Source organism: Alexandromys fortis, unplaced genomic scaffold, assembly GCF_014885135.2.
Source record: "Alexandromys fortis isolate MF-2015 unplaced genomic scaffold, M_Fortis_MF-2015_v1.1 scaffold_1, whole genome shotgun sequence".
Classification (NCBI taxonomy): domain Eukaryota; kingdom Metazoa; phylum Chordata; class Mammalia; order Rodentia; family Cricetidae; genus Alexandromys; species Alexandromys fortis.
Genome location: NW_026067927.1, coordinates 33,886,166 through 33,892,167, shown reverse-complemented (window position 1 = coordinate 33,892,167; position 6,002 = coordinate 33,886,166). Strand labels below are relative to the sequence as shown.

The window sequence follows — 6,002 nt, the reverse complement described above, 5'->3', positions numbered from 1 at the left end:
AAAACAAACTCACGTTGTTTCCCTCAGATGTTTTGTCGTAGCAGCAGAAAGCCTTAACTAGCCCAAAAGGAAGGCCTTTTGTGGGCTTTATCGTTTGGTTTGGTGTACATAGGTATTTTTCAGCTGCTGTCTTCTTTAGCTTTAATTTGTGACACCATAGGCAAGAAAGTCCCACAAACTTTTAACATCATGTATTCCTTCAATCTGCCTTCTTTCTTCTAACTTTGAGTCCTTTGGTGTTTGTTGTGTACATGATCCCCAGGATTTTCAGCTGTACCTACGTGAAGAATAGAGAAGATGATGCCTACTCTAGCTTCCTGGTGGTTCAAATTCTTATTTTATATTTTTTAAATATCTTTTTTTCTTTTTGAGACAAGATCTCTGTACATAGTCCTAGCTGTCCTGGAACTCACACTGTAGAGCAGACTGGCCTTGAACTCACAGAAATGCACCTGGCCCTGCTGCAAGTGCTGGAATTAAAGGCGTGCGCCACCCCACAGAGGATGGTTTTAAATATTCTTCCTTGGAAGGATGTGGGGACGCTTCTCTGGTGTAGAGACTGAGAAGTACAACTGCTTGATCTTAGGCATCTGCCTCTGCCCACCCTGGTGGACCTCCCTCTGGAACTGCAAGCCCAAATGAACTCCTCCGTAAGCTGCCTTTGCCATGGTCTCCTCACAGCAACGGGAAAGTAACTAGGGCAGCATGCAAATTTATTTTTCATAGCCTTCTCGCCTGCTTATGTGGATTTTATATTTTAATGAGGGAGAGAGACAAAAAGAGAGACAAAAAACAAATTAACCACGCAGTCTCAGAAAAGCAATCGTGTGAGGGAAATGGTTTAGCGTGGCTGATAGAGGGGAGGGGGATGGGATAGCCTCGGGGCTTTTAAAAGAAGTTTTGTTCAAGGAGCTACCACCCAAAAGTGGCGGAGGACAAGAGAACCCTAAAAGCTGAGGCGCTGGAGGCTACGTGGACATATCCAGGTGATGTTGACATATCCAGGTGATGTTGCTTCAGGATACATCAGGGCCTTGGTGTCAGTTTTCCCCAGAGGCAGTAGAGCCCTGAGACTTATAAGTTATTTTTGTTAATATCCAGCAGAAGAAGGTATAGTTTTATGGAATATGCATAGCTTCCGGTCCAGAGTAAATGAAAATGTTTCTTTAGTGAGCTATTCTAAAAACAAGTAGATGCGTAGCCATTTGAGTTTTCCACTGTGGGTTTTTGAATTAACTAGACTCAGCCTGCTGCGAGGAAACAACCTTGGGACCAATCCACAGGGCTAGGCTATCTTTGGCACATTTGTACATCACAGAGCTGTGGGACAGAGAGGCTCGCTTTACAGGGTACAGTCGGGGAGCCTGTCTTCTGAGGAAAGAGACACCAGAACCAGCACCTGAGAAAGGAGGAGGCAGCTGCAGTAAGGCTTAAAGACTTTAAAAGTAAGAGAAAGTGTGGCAGAGAAACAGAAAGGTCCTGAAGTTGTGACACCGTACAGGCAGCGATGGAGCTGTGTTTAGTGAGAAGAGTGGGAGGACTGGGTTAGCGGCTGCTGGACGGAGCAGGCCTCTGTTCTTAGTCCCATGTGGAACCAGTGGAGCTTTGGTTAATATTTTAAGTGTTCTGCTTTATATTTGGGGAAAACTCACTGTCAGGCATAGGGAGGATGGGGCAAGATCCGTGTAGAGCTCTGGCTAAGATGAGATGGCAGCTTGAAGCCGGGAGAAGATGGGGATGTGGCTGGAAGTGGGCAGATGGCAAGAGCGTGATGCAGCCTGCAGCCTTGGCTCAGGCTGGGACGGGGAGGTGTGGGCAAGGGAGGTAATCTAAGATAGTTCTGGAAGACGGCGGCGTCTCAGTGCTCGAGGTGGAGTAGACCAGGAAAGGAGCGAGCCGAGAGGAAGCTGGGAGCTGCCTGTGTGAGTTTGTCTTCACTGCCGGTGGACGCAGATGACCCGGGGACGTGCAGTTGGCTTCTGCGATGACTAATTCCTGTTTGCAGCTCCAACCAGGGCCTCCTGACTCACGACAGAGGACTTTGGGGACTCTGTGTCGCCAACCAGGAAAACGAGAAAACAGACTTCAAACTGTCATTAGTCAAGGAGCAAAAATAAATTCTTAATTAGCCTTTGCCGACTGCATATTAATTACAGCTCCATTTACGCGCCCGCTTCTTAGATGTGGGGAGTGGAGAGGAGGAGGAAGTGATGGCCAGGATTGCCCTGTGTGGAGGAGGACAAAGAAGCCAGGATTGCCCTGGGCCTTGTGCTAGGCAGCCCCCCCCCCCCCGAACCTTTCCAGCGGGTCCCACCCTCCCAGGTCCTGCAATTCTTATTTTTATAGATGAAGCAGCTGTGTCTTGTGGAGACAAAGGACGTGTCTAGGGTCTCACTCACAAGGTCAGAACCCTTCTTTTTGGACCCCACAATGACGAGCGTTGCCATGGCTTCCTGCCTTGTGCTCACCAGCCCACAGCTCTTAATTTTTTAAAATCAATTTAAAACCCAATCATCTCAGACAGACCAGAAGGTCAGTGTCAGTCCCCGTGGGGCGTCTCACCCCTGGTTTAAGGTATGGTATTTCACATTCTTAGACCTTGCTGAATCTTTCCTGAGGGTCACCTTGTCTCTGGACATTGGTACCCACTGGTTACCATGGTGATGCTCCCCGTCTCACTCCAACAGCTCTGGGATGCTGCAGGACTGATGGTTCTGTGGCTTCTTTGCTGCTCTTGGTACCTGAGGAATTTTGTCAAGGTGGGACACTTCCGCCCACTGGGAAACTTCTCCACTTGTCTCCTGAAGACTTCTATAACACTCTCCCCTCTTGTCAACGAAGACTCAAGTAACTGTTGGTTTCAGCTCTGCCTTAGCCTCCCTGGAAACCAGAAAGCACAAGTGGTTATTCCAGTCACTTCCTTTTGTTTCCCTTTGCCCGGCTACGTGCACTGGAGCAGTCCACCCTGGTATCAGGCAGGGCTTTTTACTTATTTAGTTTTTGACATTTTATTTTAAAAATTGCAAATGAGACACTATTAGTAAAAGCAGCAGTGACCTCCCTGACATTTATTGCAGCTTCACAGCTTCTGTGTCTCCCCCTCCCTACTCTCCCCTTCTGTATCACTTTGAAGCATCAGACGGTCGGACCCATTCGCATTTCAATCTGTATCTTTAGAAACCAGCGGCAGATATACTTGCAAAGGAAGCGCTTTCTACCTGAAATCTTTCCTGACTTTGTAGAAGACTGGTGTCCCACGGAGGGCTGTGGCAGGTCAAGTTCTTCCTGTCCCCGAGGGTGGGTGTGTCTTGTTTGCTCTCCACTTCCCTTGTCTCCAACACTATGCGAAAAAGCATTTCCACTTTATAGAAGAGACAACTCACATCCTTATAGGAAGGGAAAGAATTTTCTTAAAGTATTGAGACTAACTCAGGACCAGAGGGTCGCTGAAGCAGGCCAGAGTCCTTTCTGAGCAATATTTCTAAATGCCTGGTCATCTCATTTGTAGGAATGTGGCTGGTGCTGCAAAGGTGAGGTGGAGAGGGTTCTGGGAGAGCCTGGGATGTGGCTGGTGCTGCAGAGGTGAGGTGGAGAGGGTTCTGGGAGAGCCTGGGAGTGTGGCTGGTGCTGCAGAGGTGAGGTGGGGAGGGGTTCTGGGAGAGCCTGAGCTCCTCTCCTCTGGCAGCTCACTTCTACTTACTCTGCGCTCTCTTTGAAGGAAGCAGCCACTCTTGTTGCTGAACTAGTTATTGGGGATCTCCACCTGGCCCCACCCAGATTTTTTTTTTTAAACCAATTATCCCCAATTCCACAGGGCTCTGTCCCTGAAATGAATGGTGTCAACCTATCCCAAGAAGAAGTGTCCGAAAACCCAGCTATTGCTTCAGGCCAAGACTGTGCTTCGGATTGATTGGGTTCAGAGAGAAAAACCTGCTGTTCTCTGCTTCCTGCCCTTGCTTTCATGCTGCTGCTGGTTGTTTGCTCAGGCTAGCTTCTCCTGTACAGAGTCAAGATGGCTGCATGCTGCTAGCCTGTATGCCCCTTGTTAGTCGTCCAGCAGAGGAGAGGGTCCTTCTGATTCCTGATTTTCATTGCTTTGTTTCAGATCACATAACTGCCTGAGCCAGTCGTCACAGACAGGGTTGAGATCTGTCAGCTGAGTTAGATCTGGATTATCAGCCTTGTTAAGGCCGGGTGGGTGAGACCGGCAGTTTCCCCCAGGAGAATGAGAGGCTGTGACTGAGGAGTAATGGGTGGATGCTGAGCAGGAAAGCGACAAATCCTACCTCTGGTTATGCTTCTGGAACTGTCCCTTGGAAAGGCTGTCCTGGGCAGTTGCTTTCTCCTTGTTGAAGCGTTGGTCATGGCTGAACTGTGGAATCCAGCATCAGGGCTCATGGCCAGTCTTTCTCATGGTCTGTCCTCTTCCTCTTTCCACAGGCGTGGCCAACAGCAAGTTTCCTGGTGCTTCCCTGGACCTGGCTGTCTGAGAACTGGGGAGCTATTCCTAGTGGACCCAACTTCCTCTGACCTTGAAAGAGCTCCTCTTCTCTCCAGCCTTTGCTTTATCCCTTAGAACATCTGTAAAGAGGAGGGGCTGGTGGCAGCCACCCTGGGGCTGTGAGAGCGACAAGAGCTTGTGAATTGTGTCTGCAGCAAATGGGAAGAATAGTACAATAGCCACTCACTTCTGCCCCTTGGGAAGTGCTCTCACAGCCCCCCTCCCCCTTCTCCATTTTCCTCCGGGAGCAGTGGCTCTTGATGGAGATGGGTTTAGATGGCTTGGAAGCTTCTGTAGCCGCCCACTCTTCCTCCTCCCTCCCTGCTGAGCTGACAGTTTCACATGACATCAATTCCTCTGACAGCAGTGTAAACAGATGGTGGTCCCTGCTGCCCCGGTGCTGGGTAGCGATACCATGGTAACCTGCTAAACTGTGACAGGTGCCAGGACGGTTGGAAACCAGGACCTGCAGACACACGGGCACACAAGGCTCAAGAGCAGTGCGACATCAAGGACACAGGACTTGAGGACTGCCCCTGCCTCTTCCTAGCCGTGCGAACATGACTGAATTGCTTCCTGACTCTGGACTCAAGGGACCTATGGATTCCGGTCCAGAGCAGCAAGGGTTCTGGACTGGAAAGTACCTGATGTGGGGATAGGCACATGGTGTCCCACAAAACTACAGGTGGGTGAGTGACCACATGATCAAAGGGAACTGGAGCATCAACTGCCTGGAAGGTGGTCAGGAGGCAGGTTAGGCAGTGAAAAAGTTTTGGGGCCAGGGGAAGGAAATAGAAACCCCATCCTGGAATCTGACTGAAGCCTCTTGCCAATCAGAGTTCCAATATGATTACATTTGCTTAGGGCTTTTCTCCCATCCGAGCTGTAAGCCTCAAGTTTCCCAGAGTCTCCCCAGAAATTCCTTTGCAGCAGCAGGACAAGTTCTGACCCTGCACAACCTTAGTGGCTCCTGTTTTTATGCTATCTGGTTGTAATCCTATCTAAGGAACCTCTGGAGCTTCCCTATACTCTCAGTAATTGAAGAGGGGAACATAGACAGAGTCGGGGGGAGAGTCCCCTAGAAACCCATTCAACAATGAGGTTTTGAGAGCTTCCAAAATCCTATTGTACAATCACCACTCAGACACTTCAAGGGGACTCTCCCTTGGGAAGCTCATATCCACAGGTGGGTTTGTCTCTTGCTCCCTGAGTATCTCCAGTGCTTAAGATCTATGTCGAATTAAAATCAAGCAATTAACTCCAGCTCTGATTCATACTGGCTCGCCTTGAAACTCTTCCCCATGGAGAAGCATCTGACTTGACCTGGGTGGAGGCACTTAAAAGCTAAAGGGGGGGGGCGGGTATCTCAGGCTAGGGCAGGCAGTGGGGGGTGCTATCTCTTTCTGCCACTGCTCATGTTTGGAAAGTGGGCTCTGTGAAGCATCTGTCTGGGAAAAGGCAAAAGACATAAATGAGATCTGAGGGGCTGGGCGCATGTAGA

General features: G+C 49.5%; 1 long non-coding RNA gene across 2 annotated transcripts; it reads right to left on the bottom strand.

The window, feature by feature from the left end:
* Positions 1 to 831: 831 nt before the first annotated feature.
* LOC126502949 (uncharacterized) lies at positions 832 to 5,759 on the bottom strand. 2 transcript variants are annotated; one of them, XR_007592113.1, is made up of 4 exons: positions 4,287 to 5,759; positions 3,219 to 3,340; positions 2,742 to 2,880; positions 832 to 2,225 (listed from the first exon to the last, which is right to left on the bottom strand). It is a non-coding gene; the product is annotated as an uncharacterized lncRNA (long non-coding RNA). The 2 variants fall into 2 exon arrangements; XR_007592112.1 differs by lacking the exon at positions 832 to 2,225 and having other exon boundaries at positions 2,323 to 2,880.
* Positions 5,760 to 6,002: the final 243 nt, after the last annotated feature.